Genomic DNA, 26,208 nt, shown 5'->3' with positions numbered 1-26,208 from the left:
AAGCATCCCTATTATCTCCAGTTAAAAGAATCAGCTAAGATGTGATGTGAAGGTTTCTGCCTGAGACCCTGGAGAGCCACTACCAGTCATGGTAAATGGTATTGACCATGACAGACCAGTGGTCAGCTTCATATGTGTAACAAAAGACTATGTATTGGGGGCTTTCGAAAGGGAGTGGCCGCTAAGCAATCTTGGTCAACTAAACCCAGTTGTTCTATCTGCAGCAACACAACCTTACTAAATTATATATAGATGGTACTTGTGTGCATTTAAAGTACCATCGAGCTGCAGGTGACCTCCGGCAACCCCATCTGGTTTAAAGCAAGGCAGGGGCGTAGCTAGGGTTTCGGGGGCCTGGGGCGCAAGATTTATGTGGGCCCCCCTATGTGTGTGGCAGAGGGGAGGGGAGGGGCTTCCCTGCCTTAAGACGCCGAGCGGCCCTCCCCACATCCCTCCGCCCCCGCAGCCTGCCTCACGCACGCCCGAAGTTCCTCTTTCTGGCGCACCGCCGTGGCCGGGGCCAGGAGCGGCTGAGTCGTCGGCGCCTGGGAGTTGAGGGGGCCGGAGAGCTCCGGGGCGCTGCTGCCGAGCGTGGGGATGCGGCCACTGGGCGCGCAACGCCGCCGCCTCCTCCTGCTGCCCGGCGCCGCCTTCTGCTTCCTGCTGCTGCCCGCGGCACGTGGAGCAGCAGGAGAAGCCTCGAGCAGGCGAGGGTCGGACGCCGCTTCCCCCGCCCCGAGCTGGGACTGTGGCCGGAAGGTCTGCGCGACGCTCCGGAGCCCTGCCGGGGAGGGGAGGGACCCCCCTTGGCAATGCGGGGGCCCCCCAGATCCCCCAGACCTGGGGCAATCCGCCCCCCCGCCCCCTCCCTACGCCACTGAAGCAAGGTAGAGTTGGTTCGTCGTTGCCTGCCACTGCAGTGACCCTGTATTTCCTTGGTGGTCTCTCATCCAAGTTCTAAGCAGGGCTGATTCTGCTTAGCTTCTAAGATATGACAAGATTGGGCTAGCCTGGGCCATCCAGATGGTACTTATCTGTCCCCATTTTGTCAAAACATCAGTTGGTTTTAGAAAGAGGGCGGCAAGAGAGTCTCTTTTCTCTTCTAGCCCTGAGTTTATACCAGGACAATCTTTCTAGTGACACAGAGATTACCCATTCCCTTACAGACCACCTCAAAATACCCTGTGGCTATCAAACCCCAAGAATTCTCACACTGCATTATGCTGCAGAGAGCTTAAGCACGCTAAGAATACTAAAGCCCTAGCAAATTGAGTGCCAGTTTGTTGTAGTGGTTAAGTGCACAGCCTCTTATCTGGGAGAACCAGGTTTGATTCCCCACTCCTCAACATTTAACTGCTGGAGTGACCTTGGGTCAGTCATAACTGTCAGAGCTGTTCTTGCAAGAACAGTTTCTGTCAGAGCTCTCTCAGCCCCACCTCCCTCACCGGGTGTCTGTTTGGGGAAGGGGAAGGGAAAGGAGATTGAAAGCCACTCTGAGACGCCAAGTGAAGGGCAGGGTATAAATCCAATCTCTTCTTCTTCAAACTACTGGCAAGTAGTTTGGAACATCTGGGACTTTCTAGAGCCATAAAAAGCATCCCTAGTTCTGAGAAAACCAAAGACCTTTTATGGCAATATAGCTGATATTTTAAGTGGATAAGGAAATCCCTGAAGTGTAGGTATTTTGCCAATATTAATTTAGCTAGTTTCATTTTAAATCTCCCCTTTTAATCCGTATCATACAAGCAAAAGTAAGCCTGTCTTGGGGGGATATTTTTACAATTACCTTTATTTACCAATCGAAGACAGATTTTGTGGCCATCATAAAAAAAAAAATGTTCATTATGACAGGCAGGTCCTGCATGGATGGTAGGCCTCGGATCTCTCTCTGGGGAAGGCAAGCTTTGCCCTCACCAAGTATAATGTTTCCCCCTCTCCATAAGACTGAACAGCACCAAGTCATATGTGCAAGAAACTAAAGGGATGTATTTAAGTTTTAAACAGCACAGTGTCCAGGGCCAGAGGAAGGACTTGGCAATTCCCAAATGGGTCCCAGACAACCCATGCACTTGATCCTGTAGGAACTGAGCAGAAGTATCTTGAAACAAGACTGAATTTCTTGAGAATTTTTGGAGCCGGCCTCTCTCTCTGACAACGGCCATGTATGGAAATCTTAAATAATGCAGTTAATGGTGGAGAAGAGACGGTGCGGGCTCAAATCTCAGCCACTTTATGCCAACTGAAGATCAGAAGGGGCAGGAGCCTTTTAAAGGCCGGAAGCCACAAGATAGTGTTGGTCATGAGTCTCCATGGGATTTTTAGGAGAGGCTGTCTGCAGTGCCACTATCAGAAGCAGCAGTGGAGATGCTCCCAACCAATACTCCCTCTAATCTGTGGGGTCCTGTGAGCAAAAATTCTACTTTGTGAGCTACTGGCATTGAAGCAGTGAGATGCTGCATAAATTACTTTGCTCTGGGGCTGTTTTTCCTGAGCTAAGACAAAAGTGTGTGAGCTGGAGGCAAAAAAACTGCGAGTTAGCTCACACTAACTCAGCTTAGAGGGAACACTGCTCCCAACCTGAGGCTAGAGGTCTTCTGATGGTTTCCCCCTCTCCCCCCCAAAAAAAAATAAAAAAGGAATTCTTATGTGATTAGGGTTTGTAGAATCTTTCGGGCTCAAGTGCCGTGTTCTACTGGAGAAAGTTTTTCTTCCAGACGTTTCGTTCTCAGCTGCGGAGAACATCCTCAGTGGTGTTGCAGCCGGAGCAGGCGCTCTGACCTTCTTGGCTGCTGTGCATTGAGCAGCCAAGGTCAGAACGCACAGCAAGCAAGGCACAGCAGCCAAGAAGGTCTGAGCGCCTGCTCCGGCTGCAACACCACTGAGGATGTTCTCCGCAGCTGAGAACGAAACATCTGGAAGAAAAACTTTCTCCAGTAGAACACGGCACTTGAGCCCGAAAGATTCTACAAACCCAAATGATGATACCAGCCGTGAAAACCTGAAATCTTTGAATTCTTATGTGCTTCAGCTCATGCATCCAACTGAAAAAAACTGCTTTGCAAGATACAGGGCTTAGTGAAGAACTGATACCTAACTTGGACCCCAGCTCTTTTAGAATCCATTTAGCTGCATTTCTGGTTAACAAATGTGGTTATCAGAGCAACATGGCATGAAACACTACAATGTTCTCCAAATATGAAATGTCAGAACTTCCGCATCAGAAACCCTTCTGTCAAAGAAACCCACAACTCTGATCCTGTGATCTGCTGTGGTCAAGAGAGGCACGTTCTCACTCTCTCACATCCAGCAGCAGGAGCAGAAACTTTCTGTCCAGTGGCACAGTGCAACAAGGCAAGCCCCTCCCCAGCCACAAGTGTGCTTCCAACTAGTTTGTGCCAGCCCTGCAAGGCGGTTTCAGGCAGCTGACCTTTCTTGATAAAACACAATTCAGCCCCTGGCGAACCACCCCATGGCGCTGTATGAACATTAACCAACAATGGTAGATTAACAGACTGGCTGGGAGAGCAAATGAATGTCAAGGAATATAAACCGTTCCACATGATATCTTCAGCTATCGACAGCAGCTTTATCTTCTTGATCAGTATCAAATGAATGGTCCGATGCCGTTTGGAGCTCTGGCCAGAAGCTTCAAGGTTCACGGCAATCCCAAGGAAACGATACGCAAGGTCCAGGTTTGCTTTACAAAGAGATTTTAATAAATCAGCCAACTTTCAGAAATAGCAGGCTAAGCTTCCATCTAGCGGGCCCCACACACGCACACGTGTGTGAAGCCAGACATAATCTGTGTGAAGCCAGATGCACACATGTGTGAAGCCAGACATAATCTGTGTGAAGCCAGACATAATCTGTGTGAAACCAGACGCACACGTGTGTGAAGCCAGACATAATCTGTGTGAAGCCAGACGCACACGTGTGTGAAGCCAGACATAATCTGTGTGAAGCCAGACGCACACGTGTGTGAAGCCAGACATAATCTGTGTGAAGCCAGACGCACACGTGTGTGAAGCCAGACATAATCTGTGTGAAGCCAGACGCACACGTGTGTGAAGCCAGACATAATCTGTGTGAAACCAGACGCACACGTGTGTGAAGCCAGACATAATCTGTGTGAAACCAGACGCACACGTGTGTGAAGCCAGACATAATCTGTGTGAAGCCAGACGCACACGTGTGTGAAGCCAGACATAATCTGTGTGAAGCCAGACGCACACGTGTGTGAAGCCAGACATAATCTGTGTGAAACCAGACGCACACGTGTGTGAAGCCAGACATAATCTGTGTGAAACCAGACGCACACGTGTGTGAAGCCAGACATAATCTGTGTGAAACCAGACGCACACGTGTGTGAAGCCAGACATAATCTGTGTGAAGCCAGACATAATCTGTGTGAAGCCAGACGCACACGTGTGTGAAGCCAGACGCACACGTGTGTGAAGCCAGACGCACACGTGTGTGAAGCCAGACATAATCTGTGTGAAGCCAGACGCACACGTGTGTGAAGCCAGACATAATCTGTGTGAAGCCAGACGCACACGTGTGTGAAGCCAGACATAATCCGAGATGAGATACATAGCTCAAAGTCAACGGTTTATATCCTAATTGCTGACTGCAAGTCAATAATATCATCATCAAGGCTACATCCCTAATTGTGGAGAGGATCCAGGACATTTTGCATTTAGCACCTAGTAGCTAAGAAAAACAAGTCAGCTTCCTTAGGTAAGAACTCAGAAAAGTACTAACGAAAACAGGGAGAAATATTCTCTTGGAAGCAGCCCACTGGCCATTGTCCCAGGCAACTAGAGGTCGGGTACTAGCGAAAAACCAAAATGGAGTTACAGAGATATACAGATTCCTGGAAACTTTTATTAACATGCTTGCCAAAAGTCCCATGGCTCATTCTCACACCCCACCCTCAAGTAATGGCTGTAGAGTCATTCGTCCTGCCCTTTTGACAAGGCAGTAGCTGGTCAACCCTGACTTAGGTTTCCTGGAATATAACAATGGCTCTCCCACAGGGCTCCTATCATAGAAGGCCATTATCGGGGGGGGGGGGGGAAGCAATGGAGGACAAGCTTCCCAAAGGCAGCTAAATCCACCATGTTTCGTTGTTCTTTCATTAGGAAGCAACAGGAGAGTCCTAAATCCATCCTAGGGATCACACTCCACGCGGCTGGAGCAACAGCAGTGTCAAACACCCCACATGAACAAACCACACGAGAGGCTTCACAAAATCCTCTGCACTTGTGTAAATTCTACGAGACGTGTAGATATTTCACTGCAGACAGGCCAAAGTGGACAGAGCACCCCAGACCAGAAAGTTCAACACCTCAAGGCTACAGTAGTTCAGATATCCAGAACCTTGTAACCAGCCTCAAAATGAACTTATTTCACTTACTAAAAGATTTCTAGCTGGTCTTTCCCCCTACAACGATATAAAACTGGGAGAACCGTATATGATTCCCCACTCCTCCACTTGCACCTGCTAGCATGGCCTTGGGTCAGCCATAGCTCTGGCAGAGGTTGTCCTTGAAAGGGCAGCTGCTGTGAGAGCCCTCTCCAGCCCCACCCACCTCACAGGGTGTCTGTTGTGGGGGAGGAAGGTAAAGGCATTTGTGAGCCGCTCTGAGACTCTTCGGAGCGGAGGGCGGGATATAAATCCAATATCTTCATCTACCTCACAGGGTGTCTGTTGTGGGGGAGGAAGGTAAAGGAGATCGTGAGCCACTCTGAGACTCTTCAGAGTGGAGGGCAGGATATGAATCCAATATCATCTTCTTCATCTTCTAAAAGGCAATTAAATGACTGCTTATTCCATGTCACACCCTTACTCAATTTCGTAAGAAAATGGTATTGTACTTACTTACCTGTAACTGTCGCGGAGTTCTCTTCTGTGCAGACACCCACTGGGATTATGCAGGCCAGCAAATGGAGAATTCCTTCCCAGCATTTCCATACCTCTATAGAAAGCTGAAGGGGAGCCTCTCCGCCCGGACTGGGAGACATATTTTCCTGCCCAAATGGCCACGTGCTCCTGGGAGGGGCTCCCTTCTCTCATCCAGTTCTCCAGCCACTAAGAGCACCCCAGCCTCTTAAGAGAGCTCACAGCAGGGAAGCGGGAATATGTTCCTGCACAGAAGACAACTCGATGAACATTACAGGGTTGCCAGGTCAGGATCAGAAAATACCTGGAGCCTTTGGGGGTGGAGCCAGGAGAAGGCAGTGTCTGAGGAACGGAGGGGCCTCAGCATGATACAATGCCATGGAGTCCCCCCTTCAAAGCAGCCATTTCCCCTAAGGGAGCTGATCTCTGCCAGTTGGAGATCAGTTGTAAAAGTGGGGAGGCAAATACTGAAAAGGAGGAGTTAAAGGCATGATGAATAGCACACAACTCTAACAGGTTAATATGTAAAGTTTATTTGGAGGTATCCAGAAAGGAGCATCACCCCTCTAGCAAAGCATCAGTGGTGAGTCTCTTGGGGCCGCTGCTGCTTGAAGGAGGTCCCAGCGGACAAATTACCCTCTAGCAGCCACCAGTGTAATTGCTGTATCACACAACATGGTAAGGAGAACTGTCCCTGAAGCTACCGTAGAGGCCATAAGCTCAGTAACTTTTGAAAAGAGGACTAACTGGTAGCATTTGCTGGACACGATACACCATAGATCTTGTGGATCAAAAACTGGCTAATTAATAGGAAGCAGAGAGTGAGTATAAATGGGCAGTCTTTGCAGTGGAGGACGGTAAGCAGTGGGGTGCCGCAGGGCTCAGCACTGGGTCCCATGCTCTTTAAGTTGTTCATTAATGATCTGGAGTTGGGAGTAAGCAGTGAAGTGGCCAAGTTTGCAAATGACACTAAATTGTTCAGGGTGGTGAGAACCAGAGAGGATTGTGAGGCACTCCAAAGGGATCTGTTGAGGCTGGGTGAGTGGGCGTCAACGTGGCAGATGAGGTTCAATGTGCCCAAGTGCAAAGTAATGCACATTGGGGCCAAGAATCCCAGCTACAAATACAAGTTGATGGGGTGTGAACTGGCAGAGACTGACCAAGAGAGAGATCTTGGGGTCGTGGTAGATAACTCATTGAAAATGTCAAGACAGTGTGCGATTGCAATAAAAAAGGCCAACGCCATGCTGGGAATTATTAGGAAGGGAATTGAAAACAAATCAGCCAGTATCATAATGCCCCTCTATAAATCGATGGTGCGGTCTCACTTGGAGTACTGTGTGCAATTCTGGTCACCGCACCTCAAAAAGAATATTATAGCATTGGAAAAAGTCCAGAAAAGGGCAACTAGAATGCTTAAAGGTTTGGAACACTTTCCCTATGAAGGTTAAAACGCTTGGGGCTCCTTAGCTTGGAGAAACGTCAACTGCGGGGTGACATGATAGATGTTTACAGGATTATGCATGGGATGGAGAAAGTAGAGGAAAAAGTCCTTTTCTCCCTTTCTCACAATACGAGAACTCATGGGCATTCAATGAAATTGCTGAGCAGTGGATAAAAGGAAGTACTTCTTCACCCAAAGGGTGATTTAACATGTGGAATTCACTGCCACAGAAGGTGGTGGTGGCTACAAGCATAACCAGCTTCAAGAGGGGATTGGATAAAAATATGGAGCAGAGTGAGTGTGCGTGTGTGCACGTGTGTGTATGTGTATATATGTGTGTGTGTGTGTATGTGTGTGTATATATATATTTTTGCCACTGTGTGACACAGAGTGTTGGACTGGATGGGCCACTGGCCTGATCCAACATGGCTTTTCTTATGTTCTTAACAATGGCCAGAATCCAGGCATCAGAGGTCAGTTATTGCCAACTGACGTAAAATTTAGCAGCTTATCAAGGAAATTGGGTTATACCCTCAACAGGGATCTAGATCTGTGATGGGGTCTACCCCTGGCCTGCTGCTGAGGTAACTGGAAAACTCTGTTGAGGATACTGTGTATGGTGGCGCGGCTGTGATAATTGGTAACGGCTGTACAGATGGCACTGAAACTTCATAGAGGCTCTTTGGCAGAACTGTGAAGGAGGTAAAGAGAACTGAAAGAATGGCCTGTCTCCTTGTTCTTCTTAATCTGTGAAAGGACAGAATCCATTCTGGCTGGAAAAAAGGGTAGTACCTACAAAGTGAGGATCAAAAAGCTACCTGGCCCCTCCTGCCACCGACGATTACCACCTTTTATCATTTGTTATAATCAGCGATAAGGACTCAAACCTTTCTGGGACTGGGAGAACAATCTGCGTGAAAGTGATTATACCTTACCAACACCAGGACACCATGGTGGCAGTATAGAATGTTTTGGGTGTCATCTTTTTAGTTACTTTGTTATAGTTCTTGAACAATTTTTGTATTCCATAACTAAAGCTGTATCCTGCCCTGAGCCTGTTCACAGGAAAGGCGGGATAAAAGTCAAATCAAATAAACAAATCTTTGATTTTCTGATGCATTTCAACAGAAGAGCAGTGGAATGAAGCCACGCGTGTCTGCAAAGGACTACTGCTGACATGGCAGAGGCAGAAGAATCTGCTGCAAGTCCTCCTCCATTGATCTGTTGTTTCAACAAGCTTAAGAAGTTTGACGAATGATCTTTTGTTGTCAGGCAACAGGTCTATATAACAGGACAGTCTGCCGTAAAAACGTTGTGAAAGCATGCTTTTGCTGTTTGATTGAAAAAGGGCTGCCACCGGACATCTTATAGAATGCTGGTGACCACAGTCGAGAATTCAATACCGCCTATATTGTACTGAAACAGCGCCATAGAATGGTTTTAAAACTGATATAAGTAAATTATGGTTTTATGTGTTTTTTTGGACTGATTGTATTTTATGATGTTGTGAGCTGCCCTGAGTCCGCTTGCGGAGAGGGCGGGATATAAATTGAAAGCAACATCACCTCAGAATCGGAAATGACTGGTGCTTGCACAGGGGACTACCTTTACCATTTTTAAGTGCACAGACTTTTTATGGGAGAACCAGTTTTGATTCCCCGCTTCTTCACATGCAAGTTGCTGTGACCTTGGATCAGTTACAACTTTTCTCAGGATTGTTCTTTCAGAGTTCTCTCAGCCCCACGTACTTCTCAGGGTGTCTGTTGTGGGGAGAGGAAGGGAAGGAGATTCTAAGCTTCTCTGAGGCTCCAAGTGAAGGATAGGGTATAAATCTAATCTCTTCCTCCTCCTCTTCTATGAGGACTTTTCCCTCAGTAGAACTCTCAAAAGAACCAGGCCTTAATTAATGAAATGGTTTTTATTGAAGTACATTAAAGAAATAAGATCAAACCCGTTAATTGAAGAGTACTTCAAACACACATACAAGTTCAGAAAATACAGGTAGTAGCTTAGAAATACAGGTAGCAGTAGAAGGAAACTAATTTTACATGAGACTATATTTACCTATTTCAGAACAGAGATTTCAGAAGAAAGGTGAGCAAAATGAACCATTGTTCCACTCAGAGAAGAATTACCAAGCTTCATGTTGAGCATGTAAATTAGTGGATTCCAAACACTCACACAAACACAGGAAGACAGACACGCAGTCAGTCTGTCACACATTCTCAACATCTTAACAAGAGCCAGAGTATGTATGAATATATGCTTTGAGCTATGACGTGACTGTTCCTAGAATGCTGTGAATGAAACAATGTATTTGAGCCAGGAAAGCTTAATAACTTTCCCATGGGTTGCAAATGCAATGTAATGTTCATGTGAAAATGTCCATTGTGTTTAGTGACCTCTAACAGACAGGACAAGACAGCCACCATATCAAGGGTTATGAGATTAAAATGGTTTTTATTAAGTACTTAGGATAACCCGGTGAGAAAAGGCTAGGTGGGGTAGGGCGTTGATTAGTCATCTGTCCTTTTTTGGAAATTAATATTTGCCATTGGTGGATTTTAAAAGGGAAGAGAATTGCCAGAACCCAGACCTTTGCACCTTTAAAATCCATTTTCCCAGACGAACCTCTGGCCAATATTTTATGGCACACGTTCCATGCGACTGCAGGACCTATTTTGATCCTATTTGCAGACCGGGGAAGAGTCTGGAGTGAGATTAAGAAAGAAGGCTGCCTGTTGTCCCCTAACAGCACAATCTAGAGGGAGGGGACTGAAAGCGCTGTGGAAGTGGACTTACCGCTATGGCAGCGGTATGGAAACCTACGCCAGTGGATCCTCCTCCGCGCCGGTGGAAATGGGGCATGTGCCACTCTCTGGCCGCAGCAGAATGCCGCTGCCACGGGCTGATGGTGGCGTGCCACCATGCCACACTTGGGGTGCAGCAGAGGCGCAGGGTGGCACTTCGGCATAGGAGGGGTCGACCCGGGGCGTGGCCACTGCTGGTCAGCTCCCAGAGAACTTTCGGTGCGGGAACACCCCCCCCCCCCCCCCCGGCGCCAGGCACAAACTTGTGCCACGCAAAATGCAGGCGTACCCCACAGGCACTAGTGGAAGCAGAAAGCACATGCCGGTGGTGCCAGCGCAGCAGCGCACAAACCCGTTTGGGAGCCGTGTTATCGCCTCACCGATCCCCTCTTGCTCCGGGCTGGGCACGGCCCCCCCCCACACCCAATCAGTGCCCTCGCTTACAAAGGTTTCAACTCCTGCCATGCACAACTCCCCAGGGAGGGCAGGGTGCACGGCACAGAGAAGAATGTTAGTTAAGTTAGAGCAGCTGGACTTGGGAGGACGTGAGCTAAGTTTGGTCAACTTAACCTGTTATTGGTTGATGAATTAGAAAAAAACCTGAAATTTGCCAGACAAAACTATTTTGAGTATGCTAATAAACCAGGAAGATCGCTGGCGTATAGATTTAAAAAAAAAGTGCCAAGAGAACTGTGCTTAGAGATTAAACTAACAGAGAAATTTAAAACACAGGAGATTCAACAAACAGTGGAACAATTTTACAGAAAATAATATGAAACCACACAGATACCCAATGAAGCTTTAGAAGATTATCTCAAGCAGAATAAACCTAACCCCTTTACAGAATGAACCTATATTGATAAGAGCTGGGGGAAGCAATCACATTGCAAAAGAATGGTAAATCTCCAGGACCTGATGGTCTTCCCGCAGAGTTTTATAACACTTTTGAAGAATTTGTTTTGATCCCGTTTAAACAGCTTATAGATATGATTTGCAAGATCCCGCCCTCAAGGCAGCAAGCCGTTATATCTTGGACACCAAAAGAAGAGGCAAATCTGAAGAACATAAAAAATTATAGGCCTGTATCTCCTTTAAATGTGGATTATAAGATCTTTGCCTCGATTTTAGCGCAGTGCTTAAAGTAAGTTCACCATGACCAGGCAGGCTTCCTCCCGAGAAGATATCGGAAAAACTGTAAGAGCAATATGTAATATACTGGAATATTATAAAAATCATCCAGAAAAGTAATTAGCATTAATCTTTTTAGATGCCGAGAAGGCGTTTTGATAACGTTAATTGGCAGTTCATACTGCAACAGCTGAACATCACGGAGTGCGGCAATGATTTCTTAAAAGATGATACAATCTATTTACTTCTGTCAAAGTGCGAAGGTTATTGCAAACAGTGAATTGTCAGAACCAATTAATATTCACAAGGGAACTAGACAAGGCTGCCCTCTACCACCGTTGCTTTTTATTTTGGAAATACTGAATAATCACATTAGAGAAGACTTAAACATTAAAGGTACACTGATTAAAGGGGAGCACCACAAATTGAAAGCATTTGCAGATGATCTTGTTTTTACCCTAGAACCACCAGTGGACCCTATTAATTATTTGATGAACAAAATTAATCCATTTGGATTGATGGTGGGGCTGAAAATCAACTATGAAAAAACAAAATTTTTATCCAAAAACAATGATAGTGGAGCAAATACATCGTTTCCAACAAAAAGTCTGGATTGACGTTTGAAAAGAAAGTTAAATATCTTGGGATTTATATCTAAAAAAAAAATGTAGCAGTTTAAAGACAGATAACTATGACAAGTTACTTACAGAAATTAAAAAGGATCTGGAAAGGTGAAAAGACCTGAATGTATCTTTAATAGGAAGAATTGCCTCGATAAAGATGAACATCCTCTGAGATTGTTATTCTTATTTCAAACTATCCCAATTTTGCTACCTAATAGCTTTTTTCAAGAATTAAATAAATTGGTTTCCATATATATCTGGCAGAACAAGAAACCAAGAATTAAACTGAAAGCTTTACAGAATTCTAAAGAAAAAGCGGGCTTTGCATTACCAGATTGGCAGTTATACTAGAGCAGGGGTGGCCAACGGTAGCTCTCCAGATGTTTTTTTGCCTACAACTCCTATCAGCCCCAGCCAGCATGGCCAATGGCTAGGGCTGATGGGAGTTGGAGGCAAAAAACATCTGGAGAGCTACTGTTAGCCACCCCTGCTATAGAGCACGTGTTCTATCTTGGGTGAGAGACTGGATGTTACTCAACAATAGAAGATTGTTATCTTTAGAAGGACATGATCTTACTTTGGGATGGCACTCTTATTTATGGTATCAGAGACTAGAAGGCCATTCTTATTTCAAAAATCACCTGCTGCAGAAATCTCTCTACTCTACATGGACTTGGCTGAAACCGAAAATTTACCAAAAGATACCAAGGTGGGTCTACCAGTCGAAGCACTTATTCAATCAAAAATACTAAACCCAGGTATGATTTGTAGGTATGAAGACTTACTGAAACAAAGTAACAAGCTGAAATCTAAAAAGGAATTGCAATCCATGAATATTATGAGTTGGTGGTTGAGACTACAACTTGAATCTAGATATTCCAAAGAGAAAACAGTGGGCTTCACCACTCAGCAATATGATTTTGATAAATTTTAGGCCCTCACGAGAAACTGATTGTGAAGCTATATTCATACCTGTTACAAATGAAAATGCAAGATGAAATTATAAAAGATTGTATGATTAAATGGGCAAAGAATATAGGCCGCAATATTGGTTTAGTTGAGTGGGAGGCTCTACGGAAGTTTAGTATCAATTTAACTGTCAGTGGTTTTTAAAGAGAATGTTTATAAAAATGTTTTATAGATGGTATGTAACTCCTGAAAAGTTATCCAAAATGTATATTAAAGTGTCTAATAAGTGTTGGAAATGTACATCTCACATCAGAACTTTTTACCATATGTGGTGGACTTGTGATGTGGTCAAAGGTTATTGGGAGATGGTACACGAGCTATTGCAGAAAATACTAAAAAAGACAAATCCAATTTAAACTGGAGTTATTTTTATTGAATATATATCCCAATGACTATACAAAAGAAACAAAACATTTGACGGCATATATTAATACAGCAGCGAGAATATTGCTTGCGCCAAAATGGAAGCACCAGGGACTGCTTACAAAGTAAGAACTGATTGGGAAAATACTGGAGACAGCCGAGCTGGACTATCTACCTTCGCTACTTGGTGGCAAGACTAAGGAGGAAGCTAAAAAACATTGAGAGCCACTATATACTTGGCTTGATACTTCTGGCTGATTTCCTAAATGTCGATATCCAATGATAATTGCTATCGCTTGCTACCTTATATAATGGCATAAAGATCCAATCTAGATATGCATCAGCTAGAACTTACAGTATTTTTATAGTATTCTTTATTTTTATTGTATCGTGAATTTATTGAATCTCTTTTTTCTTCTTTTCCCTTTACTTTTGTTTAGTATATTGTTATGCAGAATGTAACATTTTTATATCCAATCTCACTTATTCCCTTTCCCCCTTTCTAAAAAAATTAATAAAAACTCTTGAGAATGTAAGACCAGCCAAAAAAAAAAAAGGAAGCAGAAAAAGACACCACCTCCTTACTAGAGAAATCCCACCTACCGTATTTGCTGGCGTATAAGACGACTTTTTTGCCCTGAAAAACATGCCTCCAAGTGGGGGGGGTCGTCTTATACGCCGGGTGCACTTCAGTTGGGATAGACATAGCTGCCCATAGTGGCCTTCCGATGCTCGCCCGGTGCCCATAGTGGCCTCCCGATGCCCGCCCACCTCATTCTACATACCGTCCAGTATCGCACGGTATCCAGCGCGGCGGGTCATCAGCGTGGCTGCGGCGAGCATCAGCAGCAAGACAGGGGTGCCAGCCTTTTCGGCGTGACCGGCCCGTTCTGCTTGGCGGGAAGCAGCGGCGCTCCGGCCCGCCCCTCGTCTCGCACATACGCATTTGTGCACTAGTGCCGGTCACAGGGAAATGCAGGGGCAGACCGGAGGCGCTGCGGTTGCGCCGCGGCCATACAATGGTGACAATGACGGGTACTGTAATGTTCTTTTACCTTTTATTTGGTGTGTGGAAGGTGTGCGGAAGAGGGGGTAGTCTTATACGGCGAGTATATAACAAACTCTATATTCTGAGTGGAAATGTTGGGGGGTCGTCTTATACGCCGGCAAATCGTAGATTTAAAGGGTGCAGCATGCAGCTTGCCTTTCTATTCCCTACAGCAGCTCCTTAGGAAGGCAGGATCAAGGAAAACAAACAACAGATTTCTAGAATATTAGGGTCCCCCCCCCAAAAAAACCATACCTGCTTCATGCATAATCAGTCTGTTTTCTTCCCACATCTCAGTACTAACTGCAAAAGATCAAATGGAATATGGCCATCAACAAAAATGAAGAACTATGAACCGTCTCCCCCATGAACAAAGCAACATCTCTTGCTTATACAATTCGCATACATATGTGGATATCACATTCAAGAACAAACACTGAAAGCAAGATACAAATCTGTACTCCGGGGAACCAACCTTATCTGAGCTTCCGCAATGCAGTGACCACTAATGGCAAACTAACACCCCTCAGAAGGACAGCTGTTACGCACAGATAGAAAGAACATTAAGTGTACATTCACCAGGCAAGGAAACAGTGAGGTGCAAACAACCTGGTGAACAACCCTCATGAAATGCTGTTCAGGCACCGGTATGTCCCAGAATCCTATGCAACACTACAGAGTTCCTTTGGCAGGCACGTCAAAGATCTGGTGGAAACTTTAAGAATTCACAGGGTTTAGTCACATGCTGTGACGTTACTGAAAACTACTGCAAGACAGCGAAGTTGCAAGCCTTAGGCAACATGCATTGTCCCACAGCTTTTGGAAAAGGGCTTCACATCACATCACAGGCTTTTGGGGGAGGGGGAGAATGAGATAAAACAGAAGATCAGAATGGATTTGAAAAGCCTTAAGATGATTAACTGTATCTATGCAAAAGCGCAGAGTGAAAAATAGTCACCTGGCACCAAAACTGAATTGAGGTCTGGAAGTAATACTTTAGCCCCTTTAAGAACTGTGGATTTTTCTGTAGAGAGGAACAAGTTTGGTGGTCTTAAAGGTACCACTGGACTCAAAAGTTTAATTCTGGGTTTGAGCTTTTTTGTGTGCACACACTTCAAATACATTGAAACAGACTTTCTCAAGCTTTACATATAGGTTGGGGGGGTTAGTTGCCAGGAAGGACTAGTTAGAGTTAAGATGCATAAGTAACTTAATGATAAGATTGGATTAAAACAGTTGGTAAGACCTGGAGTAGCAGCACATTAGCATACAAATAAGAGTTAAACAGATGTGAGAACTAAGTTTTTAGTCCACTAGCATTTTTAAGAACAAAAAGAAAATTAATTCTGGGTATAAGCAAGAACTTGCTTAGTCATGTGTAGGTGCTTGCAGTAAACCCAGATAACTTTGCTCCCTCATACACCTATACAGCATAATCAACTGGACCTAACATCAACTACCCCACCTCAGGCTCTTTCACTAGTTCATCTTCTAATGTTGTATATGCCATTAAATGCCAATGATGCCCTTCAGTTCTCTACATAGGGCAAAACCGGGTAAACCAGGTCAAACCCAGTCAAACCCTATGTCAATGGATAAATGGACAGAAATCTGGTTCACGAATCACTAAAGTGAGAAACCTGTAGGAGAACATTGCAACATCCTCCCTACCTCAATGAGGAACTTCAAAGTAGCTCTTTTATTGAAAAGGAATTTCAGAAACAGACTGGAACCTGGGATTGCTGAATTACAACTTATTACAACACTCAGGATAATGGAAACCCCAGGTTTTAACAAAGATATTGGCTTCTTATCTCACTATACATGCTAAATCACTAAGTTCTCACTTATACCCAGAATTAAACTTCGTTGGTCTTAAAGGCAGCACTATAATCAAACTTAGTTCTCTTATTTGTTTGTTAACTCTCTTAATTTGTGTGCTAATCTGCTGCTACTCACAGGTCTTACCAACTGCTTTAATCCAATCTTAGCTGTATTTATTGTTCAACTACTTATGCATCTTGACTCTAACTTGCCCTTCCCGGCAACTAAAACCGCCCTTTTACCTACACGTAAGGCTTGAGGAAATCTATTTCATTGTATCTGAAGTATGCATGCACATGAATGCTTCTACCCAGAATTAAACTTTGCTGGTCTGAAAGATGACACTGGACTGAAGCTTCATTCTAATGCTTCAGATCAACATGGCTACCCACCAGAATCTATACAGAGGAGTTATAGTTAGAAGGTTTGCTTTGGCAGTAATTGGGAAGAACTGCCTTCCAGCTGGAATTATCAAATCGCAATTGAGGGAAAAATCTATACAACCAACTAACTGGGAATCTTCCCCTTGCCCAATACCACAAAGCATTCCTCACTTACTTGAGCTGGCCAGCCAAAGCCATTCCTCGCTGCACCTACAGCATCAGTCTCTTTTGGTCTTCACTCCGACTACAAAATAATCTGAACATGGAATATTCTGTCAGAAGGGATGTGACGCTATTACAGAAGAACCTTCACACCACATCTGTTTTCCTCAAAGTGGTGAATCCTGTCAAGGATCCCCAAATATACATTATGTTTAACATGCGAGTCCCAGCGGGGACTTGCAGCAGGACACCAGCCGTGAGCTCCCCATGACAACTCAATTTAGATGCACCACGGGGGCCCGAATGGGACTGCAGGACAGGAGAAGGAGGGGAATCCTGCTTTCTTCACTGTACAGTTTTTCCAATCTAAAAAGGCCTAGGTGGGGATTATTTGCCCACACAGGGGGTTAGGATGATGCACATGCAAGTACTGAGTGAGCATGCAGCCTTCTGATGGGGCAAACACACCCCATCTGGAGACAGGAAAATGGTGCTGGGGGAAGCAGGAGCCTTGTATTTTCTTGGCAATATCCTATCTGTGTACTAACCAGGGCTAACCTGCTTAGCTTCTGAGGTCTGATGAGATTGGGCAAGTTTAGGCCATCCAGACTAGTCCTACTCAAAGGATGCTAGGTAGGCAAAATCTAAACTCCTTCAGAGGAAAAGTCAGAGTAGAACATAAAACAAAGCTGTTTTCTGTTGCAGCCACATCTAAAAACTCTTTTGCCAAAAAATAAGAAGCTGCAACTGGCTTTGAGACCAAAGCGTAATCCCTCTGCAGCTACTATGTTTCAACCTGCCCTGAAAATGGGAGACACTGTATTTTGCAACCCATGTCTTACTGACAAGGGATCATTATTTACTGTGAATCTCTCAAATAAGCATCACCCTGAATTATGTTCCAGACAACAGATACTAAGAAACATCTTTAAGCCTAAAGCCTCTAAACCCTGCTGGCCCAAACAAATGTAAACTGGGCAGACAGCAAGATTCTCCCCCTAAGATTTTTCACTGCTACAGATAAACACCCATCTTGATCTAAGACTTTTAAGTGCCTTGAAAGAACAGTTTCTTGTGTTTGGGCTCTGTTGGAAGGTCCCTTTGCAAAAAGGAGTGTTCAGACACAGGTAATCTTCGAAGTATGCTTTAAAAAGACTAAATATCATCCTTTGCTGCAGCATTCCCTAATCACCCCTTCAGAACTACTGAAATTTCTCTGTGCTGCGATTCAATATTTCATTGAACAAGCGTAAACATGTCCCTGACTGAAGAAAGATTATGACTAATTCTTTGAGAATTTTTGTTTTAGAGATTTATACCCTGCTTTTCTCCCCAATGGGGACCCACCGTGGCTTTAACCATTCTTCCCTCCTCCGTTTAATCCTTACAACAACCCTGTGAGGTAGCTTAAACTGAGAGTGTATGCCTGAGCCACTAGCAAGTTTCTGTGGAAGAGTGGGATTTGCACCCAGGCCTCACAAATCCAGCCCCAACTCTGTAACTATACCACACAGGTTAATTCTGCCTACTTTGTTCTTATCAACTTTCCATGTCGCTAGAAACCAATTTTCAAGAAACTATAGTCACCTCATTTTATTACAAAGTCCTTGGATGAGCAAGACATTTTGGTTAGACATTCACATAAAATGGAAACGCTACCATCAAAATGTTATTCTAATCTTGGTTGCTATGGATGCTAAATTGATTTAAGTAATTAATATTCCTGCATAATCATGTTTTAGGCAAAAGAAATTCTACTGTACTTTTCCAGAATGCTATTCAATTCTAATAATAGTCACTTATTGTAATCGTGTAATGAACCACTTCCATTCATCAACAGACATTTAAGCATTTGCAAAACGTGTTTAAGACATATGCTTCTATAATCACTTTACCGTAATAATAATAATAATAATAATACTTTTTATTTATTTCCCGCCCTCCCCGCAAGAGCAGGCTCAGGGCGGCTCACAACATATGAATCCAGTACAATAAAATTATAAAATTATACATAGTACTTACATTTATAGTTATAAAATCGACGTAAAACCATTTACAAATTGTATTAAAATTAATTAATTGTGGTGCTATAACTTTGATCTTTCAATACATTCTGTGGCTAAAAAAATATCCAGCAGCATTTCCTTAGCTCAGCATTAGGTGAAGGCTGTTTTAAAGAGGTAGGTCTTACAGGCCCTGCGGAATTGATCTAAGCATCGCAGGGCCCGTACCTCCTCTGGGAGTTGATTCCATAATAGTGGGGCTGCAATTGAGAAGGCCCGATCCCGGGTGGTCTTCAATCTGGCCTCCCTTGGCCCGGGGACATTCAGCTGGTTCTTCCCTGCTGACCTCAGCGCTCTCTGGGGCTCATATGGGGAGAGACGGTCCCTCAGGTAGGCAGGTCCTCGGCCATATAGGGCTTTAAAGGTAATGACCAGCACCTTGTAACGGACTCGGAACACTACTGGCAGCCAGTGCAGTCCGCGCAGCCCCGGCTGTATGTGCTCCCATCTTGGGAGTCCCAATAACAGCCTAGCCGCCGCGTTCTGCACCAGCTGCAGCCGCCGAGTTCGGCACAGGGGCAGCCCCATGTAGAGGGCGTTGTTTCCCCCACAGCCAGTCAGCCAGCCTGATGCAGGGGTTAGAGGACTGGACTAGGATCTGGGAGCCCCAGTTTCAAACCCCAACTCAGTCATGAAAGCTCATCGGGTGACTGTGGCCCAGTCACACGTTCTCAGCTGAACCTGCCTTACAGGGTTGTTGTGAGGATAAAATAGAGAAGTGGAGAATGCAAGCTGCTTCAGGTCCACACTTGGGAGAAAAACAAAGCTGAAATAGCAAAACAAATTCTGGTTTTTTCTTTGGCACACCTTACAGATTTATCCTTTTGAGGTCATTCAAGCTCATAAGGGTTGCAGACATGAGGCCCAAAGAGAGGAATTACCCAATGAAAATGTACAGATGCTAAACAACCCTAATTAGAAACGTACCCCTCGGCAAACATGAACTTCAGCTCCTCAAGGCCTTGGAGGCTTATAATTGTGGGGATGCTCTGCACCTTCAAGCCGTTTCTCTTTTGCTTTGCTCAGCAAACCTGGGAACAAAACCAAGACTGGATTAGGGCAATCATATAGTCAAATGGCTCCAGTGACTTCTGAAAGGGAGCTGAGCTTCAGAATCCAAAACTTCCACACACAGAAAAGCTTCAGACAGGGATAACTTCTGCATCATCACTAGCTCAGCTCTGTATAATTTTGAAAAACAACCCACCACAAAAAAGCAGATTTTGCTTTTACTGAGCCCCACCCCCACAACACGTCTTGTGGATACTCTGAAGAACTTCATTGCTCCAATATACAGACGGGGGCACGTCTAGAGTGACCTCTGCCAAGCTACACAGATCTAGACTGGAGAATTTTTATCTATTCGGTTGTATTACATACAAACACAGAGTTATTACCGTAATAGCCCCAGGGTAATAGCCACAGGGCACAGGGTGTATGTAGAATGTACATGACAAAACAATCCTGCTGAAGCAAAGCAAATCGATACATTCCGGGCCTGCTTGGGTAACTTTAAAACTCTTGATGTCATGCCAGAGTCCATGACGGAAAAAAACAGAAGGGCTAAGGTCCCTCTCAGAGCCCAAAGGAATGTGTTGGTTAAGCCCCTCCCCCTCCAAGGCCAGTTTGGTGTAGTGGTTAAGTGTGCGGACTCTTATCTGGGAGAACCGGGTTTGATTCCCCACTCCTCCACTTGCACCTGCTGGCATGGCCTTGGGTCAGCCATAGCTCTGGCAGAAGTTGTCCTTGAAAGGGCAGCTGCTCTGAGAGCCCTCTCAGCCCCACCCACCTCACAGGGTGTCTGTTGTGGGGGGGAGAAGATATAGGAGATTGTGAGCCGCTCTGAGACTCTTCGGAGTGGAGGGCGGGATATAAATCCAATATCTTCTTCTTCTTCTTCTTCTTCTAAGGCAGCACTCAACAAATTTAAAATACTTAAAACAAGACAATTCAGTAAACATACCACCACGTAAATTCATCCTGAAATAGTCTCCCGAGTGCCTCTTGTCTCCTGTTCTATTTTCAACACCACAAAGGAGAGCAGCGCTGGAAGACAAGCAGTAAGACCTCATCAGACCAATGGCTGTACATCTACCCAAACCCTCTGCCCTCCCTCCCAATTTTGCGATCAGAGAAATTGAAGACAGAATTAAAAGAGCATTCAAAGAAAGCCAACACAGTGTCAAAAGCAAGAGTGTCAACCAAGGACATGAGACTCTGGTCCAAATCCCCACAATGCCATGTAGGCCAGCTGGGTGACTTTACATCAGTCACACACACACTCTCAGCCTAATGCACCTCACAGGGTTGTTGTGAGGATAACATGAGAGAGGAGAATGATGCTGTAAATTGCTTTAGGTCCCCTCTGGGGGAAAAAAAACCCCCAGGGCATACATATCAGAATAAATAAACATTTTTTTAAGAAACCTTTTCTTTCAGGCAGCCTCCTCCAGAGCTATTGACTCTACATGCCCATGAGAAACAAAGGCTTTACTGCTAACCCTTATGGCCCAAGCACATCACAACATGGCAACAACTACTTACCAGACAGTTTAGAAAACCAAGAAGCATTCTCCTCCCCACCCCAGATCATGAATAGTGGTGCGGTGCTGTTAACTCCACGTGAAAACGTGCGCATGCAGCCCTCCAGTCAGCTGCGTCCCTGCTGCTTTGCGGAGATGTAATCCTCCCAAACCTCAGCTCCTCAAGGCCCTGGAGGCTTATAATTGTGGGGATGCTCTGCGTCTTCAAGCCGTTTCTGTTTTGCTTTGCTCAGCAAACCTGGGAACAAAACCAAGACTGGATTAGGGCAATCATATAGTCAAATGGCTCCAGTGACTTCTGAAAGGGAGCTGAGCTTCAGAATCCAAAACTTCCACACACAGAAAAGCTTCAGACAGGGATAACTTCTGCATCATCACTAGCTCAGCTCTGCATAATTTTGAAAAACAACCCACCACAAAAAAGCAGATTTTGCTTTTACTGAGCCCCACCCCCACAACACGTCTTGCGGATACTCTGAAGAACTTCATTGCTCCAATATACAGACGGGGGCACATCTAGAGTGACCTCTGCCAAGCTACACAGATCTAGACTGGAGAATTTTTTATCTATTCAGTTGTGTTACATATACAAACACAGAGTTATTAATAGCCAAAAGAAGTGTGCTCTCCCCGCCCCCCTCAAGAGGCTGATTTGCCACAGGGCACAGGGTGTATGTAGAATGTACATGACAAAACAATCCTGCTGAAGCAAAGCAAATCGATACATTCCGGGCCTGCTTGGGTAACTTTAAAACTCTTGATGTCATGCCAGAGTCCATGACGGAAAAAAAGAGAAGGGCTAAGGTCCCTCTCAGAGCCCAAAGGAATGTGTTGGTTAAGCCCCTCCCCCTCCAAGGCAGCACACAACAAATTTAAAATACTTAAAACAAGACAATTCAGTAAACATACCACCACGTAAATTCATCCTGAAATAGTCTCCCGAGTGCCTCTGGTCTCCTGTTCCATTTTCAACACCACAAAGGAGAGCAGCGCTGGAAGACAAACGGTAAGACCTCATCAGACCAATGGCTGTACATCTACCCAAACCCTCTGCCCTCCCTCCCAATTTTGGGATCAGAGAAATTGAACACAGAATTAAAAGAGCATTCAAAGGAAGCCAACACAGTGTCAAAAGCAAGAGTGTCAACCAAGGACATGAGACTCCGGTCCAAATCTCCACAATGCCATGTAGGCTAGCTGGGTGACTTTGTATCAGTCACGCACACACTCAGCCTAATGCACCTCACAGGGTTGTTGTGAGGATAAAACGAGAGAGGAGAATGACGCTGTAAGTTGCTTTAGGTCCCCTCTGGGGGAAACCCCCCCCAGGGCATACATATCAGAATAAATAAATTTTTAAGAAACCTTTTCTTTCAGGCAGCCTCCTCCAGAGCTATTGACTCTACATGCCCATGAGAAACAAAGGCTTTACTGCTAACCCTTATGGCCCAAGCACATAACAACATGGCAACAACTACTTACCAGACAGTTCAGAAAACCAAGAAGCATTCTCTCCCCCCCCATCATGAATAGTGGTGCGGTGCTGTTAACTCCACGTGCAAACGTGCGCATGCAGCCCTCCAGTCGGCTGTGTCCCCGCTGCTTTGCGGAGATGTAATCCTCCCAAACGCTTAAAACCAAGGAACCCAAGACTCCTAGAAAGCCGGAGTCGGCAAGCAAATCAGGCGATTCTCACTTAACACAGGAGATCGGGGAACCTGTGCTCGTTTTCTTTCATTCATAAAACTGCCCGGTCAAAGCCAGCAGCTTTCTGGAGCCTCCTTTCAAACCACGTGCTCACCCCGAACCTGCCGAGCGGCTCATCGGAAGCGGAACTTCTCCTCCTCCTCCTTCTCTCCGCGTCCTTTTTGCACAACCCTGAAACGGCAAAAGGGGGTGGGAGGCTTGGGGGAGGAGGAGTTTGAATCAACGCGCCTCTTTCCCAGTTTGCAAAAGGAAAACCAACAAGCCATTTGAGGAAAAAGATGATATTGGATTTATATCCCGCCCTCCACTCCGAAGAGTCTCAGAGCAGCTCACAATCTCCTTTCCCTTCCTCCCCCACAACAGACACCCTGTGAGGTAAATGAAAACATTGGATTTATATCCCGCTCTCCACTCCGAAGAGTCTCAGAGCGGCTCACAGTCTCCTTTACCTTCCTCCCCACAACAGACACCCTGTGAGGTAGATGAAGATATTGGATTTATATCCTGCCCTCCACTCCGAAGAGTCTCAGAGCGGCTCACAATCTCCTTTCCCTTCCTCCCCCACAACAGACACCCTGTGAGGTAGATGAAGATACTGGATTTATATCCTGCCCTCCACTCCGAAGAGTCTCAGAGCGGCTCACAATCTCCTTTCCCTTCCTCCCCCACAACAGACACCCTGTGAGGTAGATGAAGATATTGGATTTATATCCTGCCCTCCACTCCGAAGAGTCTCAGAGCGGCTCACAATCTCCTTTCCCTTCCTCCCCCACAACAGACACCCTGTGAGGTAGATGAAGATATTGGATTTATATCCTGCCCTCCACTCCGAAGAGTCTCAGAGCGGCTCACAATCTCCTTTCCCTTCCTCCCCACAACAGACACCCTGTGAGGTAGATGAAGATACTGGATTTATATCCCGCCCTCCACTCCGAAGAGTCTCAGACCTGCTCACAATCTCCTTTCCCTTCCTCCCCCACAACAGACACCCTGTGAGGTAGATGAAGATATTGGATTTATATCCCGCCCTCCACTCTGAAGAGTCTCAGAGCGGCTCACAATCTCCTTTACCTTCCTCCCCCACAACAGACACCCTGTGAGGTAGATGAAGATATTGGATTTATATCCCGCCCTCCACTCTGAAGAGTCTCAGAGTGGCTCACAATCTCCTTTCCCTTCCTCCCCCACAACAGACACCCTGTGAGGTAGAAGAAGATATTGGATTTATATCCCGCTCTCCACTCCGAAGAGTCTCAGAGTGGCTCACAATCTCCTTTCCCTTCCTCCCCCACAACAGACACCCTGTGAGGTAGAAGAAGATATTGGATTTATATCCCGCCCTCCAATCCAAAGAGTCTCAGAGCGGCTCACAATCTCCTTTACCTTCCTCCCCCACAACAGACACCCTGTGAGGTAGATGAAGATAGTGGATTTATATCCCGCCCTCCACTCAGAAGAGTCTCAGAGCGGCTCACAATCTCCTTTCCCTTCCTCCCCCACAACAGACACCCTGTGAGGTGGGTGGGGCTGAGAGGGTTCTCACAGCAGCTGCCCTTTCAAGGACAACCTCTGCCAGAGCTATGGCTGACCCAAGGCCATCTCAGCAGGTGCGGGTGGAGGAGTGGGGAATCAAACCCGGTTCTCCCAGATAAGAGTCTGCACACTTCACCACTACACCAAACTGGCTCTCCTCCCATTTGAAGCTGCAACAGCTTTACTATGCACAGACCGGGCTAGCGGCGGGGCAGAGAGAGGGAACCGAGCGGTTATAAGCAAGAAAGCAAGGCAAAAATCTCACTCGAGACCATTCAGGGCGGTTCACAAGCGCTCACGGGTCACTTGCCGCAAGCCGACGTCTCTCCGGGAAGCACCGCTGCAAAGGAGCCGCTCGCCAGCCTCCTTCTCCCAGTCCCTCCACGAGGCAGCTGCAAATCACGTGTCGCGCGCTACTGAGCATGCGCAGCAGCTGTGCCGTAAACTGCGTGATTTTTTTTTTCTTGCCCGCAAGCTTCGTCGGATTTGATTGTACCGAGCGGAATAAGTCTCCGCGAAGGGAAAAGATGCCAGAAGACTCTGTGATTTATCACTTAACATTCAAACGAGGCTGACATTTCTCGAGAAGGAAATAGTACTTCTGCATTTGGGAAGAACTTGCAACGCCGCAAACGAGCAGGCAAGGGCAGAGCATGCGCGGTCTCTCCCGTTGTAGCCACCGCCCATACTAACTTGTCGTAAAATACCGCAAAGCATGGCCGAGCGGGGAAATGGACTCAAACTTTGCCTCCAGTAGGGGAATCTTGAGGCTTACGACGTAGTGCCTTAAAAGGAGAGCAAATGATAGTGGGGAAGTGTCCAGATGAGCACGTCCCACCAATACAAGATCGAATCTCCCCTGTTATCGCAGGGGAGTTTGAAGTCCTCCATTTATTTCCACTTTTAAAAATTAACTCGTTTCCTTGTAAATAACAACAGTCATTTATGTCCTCCCCCGCGTCAAGAACCCAAAGTAGCTCGCATCATTCTTCTGTTCTCCATTTAAATAGATTAGGCTGAGAGACAGTGAATAATCTAGGTCACCCGGCGGGAAGCCTCTAACCGTGCTGGCTCTTTCTTCGGGATAGGACAAATACCTGCAAACAGATGGCTTAAGTGCCCCCATCCAGTTCTAAATGCAGAGCATCCTCTTCATTTGCGATTCTGCCCCTTGCCACAAAGGTTTTCTAAGTCAATGTATATCACTACTACTATGAAGAAGGCAAGAGTGATCAGTATAGAACTTGACACTGGGTGAGCAGGTAATCACTTTTGATATCTGAGAAGATCTCCTGCTCAGCTTTTTTCTACTGGAAAGTGAATTGGAGAGCCTTTTTAATCTGTCTTTTGGGGACAGGGTAAAAGCCGGAACAGGCATAAAACAACATAGACTGTCACAAAAAACATTGGGGTGCATCACAGACACTCGAGAACAATATTCTAGAACAGAAAAATTGGAACTCACACATCCTTATTACCCCGTTCCGGACCAGAATGCCTCCCCGGAACAGGCCAGAACGGACATCAAGCAATCTGGGCTGCCACAAAAAACACTGGCATGCATCACAGACACTTGAGAACAATATTCTAGAACAGAAAAGGCGGAACTCACATGTCCTTATTACCCCGTTCTGGGCCAAAATGCCTCTGGAACACCCCAGTACAGGCCGGAACGGGCATCAAACCACCTGGGCTGCCACAAAAAA

The 26,208-nt window shown here is 45.7% G+C and overlaps 2 non-coding genes across 2 annotated transcripts; both read right to left on the bottom strand.

Annotated features, from left to right (window-relative positions):
- Positions 1–19,821: 19,821 nt before the first annotated feature.
- On the bottom strand, positions 19,822–19,898 carry LOC132582031 (small nucleolar RNA R38). Its single transcript, XR_009556165.1, has one exon. It is a non-coding gene; the product is annotated as a small nucleolar RNA R38 (small nucleolar RNA).
- Positions 19,899–21,571: 1,673 nt separating this feature from the next.
- LOC132582030 (small nucleolar RNA R38) lies at positions 21,572–21,648 on the bottom strand. The gene has a single exon (XR_009556164.1). It is a non-coding gene; the product is annotated as a small nucleolar RNA R38 (small nucleolar RNA).
- Positions 21,649–26,208: the final 4,560 nt, after the last annotated feature.

The sequence above is a fragment of the Heteronotia binoei genome, chromosome 13 (genome assembly GCF_032191835.1).
Source record: "Heteronotia binoei isolate CCM8104 ecotype False Entrance Well chromosome 13, APGP_CSIRO_Hbin_v1, whole genome shotgun sequence".
NCBI classification, from domain to species: Eukaryota; Metazoa; Chordata; class Lepidosauria; order Squamata; family Gekkonidae; genus Heteronotia; species Heteronotia binoei.
The sequence above is the reverse complement of the archived record's forward strand: the minus strand, read 5'-3'. Positions and strand labels throughout refer to the sequence as shown.